The sequence below is a fragment of the Primulina huaijiensis genome, chromosome 3 (assembly GCF_012295235.1).
Source record: "Primulina huaijiensis isolate GDHJ02 chromosome 3, ASM1229523v2, whole genome shotgun sequence".
In the NCBI taxonomy this organism is placed as follows: Eukaryota; Viridiplantae; Streptophyta; class Magnoliopsida; order Lamiales; family Gesneriaceae; genus Primulina; species Primulina huaijiensis.
The window spans coordinates 25,034,495-25,034,976 of NC_133308.1; positions in this window are offsets into that span (position 1 = coordinate 25,034,495).

A 482-nucleotide genomic window follows, 5' to 3' on the forward strand; every position below is an offset into this window, starting at 1 on the left:
AAGCACTCGGTACTACAATTGGTATCAGAGCCAAGGTCACGGGTTTGATTCTTATTAATTGCAAGGAGTGCAATTATTGAGAGGGAGATTGTTGGGTGCAATATTTGTTCCTGCTTGGTAGAGCGATCGAACTGTGGTGCTTGTGCTGCTGTGCGGTTTAAAAGATTTGAGTTGCACCATTACCACTAGCTATAGTTTTTGGTAAAGCGGTAAGCATTCGGTCCTACAATATATCCTTTGTTTTTATTTTTTCATATATTAATTCATTAATTGAATCTAAAATTAAAGAAAAATAAAATTTAACCTTCATGAATAAAAATGAAGTTTAAACTCTTGTTTAATATTTTATGGTTATCCAATTTTTGAGTATGTCTTCTGTGAGACGGTATAATGAAAATATATCTCTAACACGGGTTGATTTTTTTCATTAATTAATGTTAATGTATTTTAAAATAAATAGATTCTTAAATAAATTAAAAAAA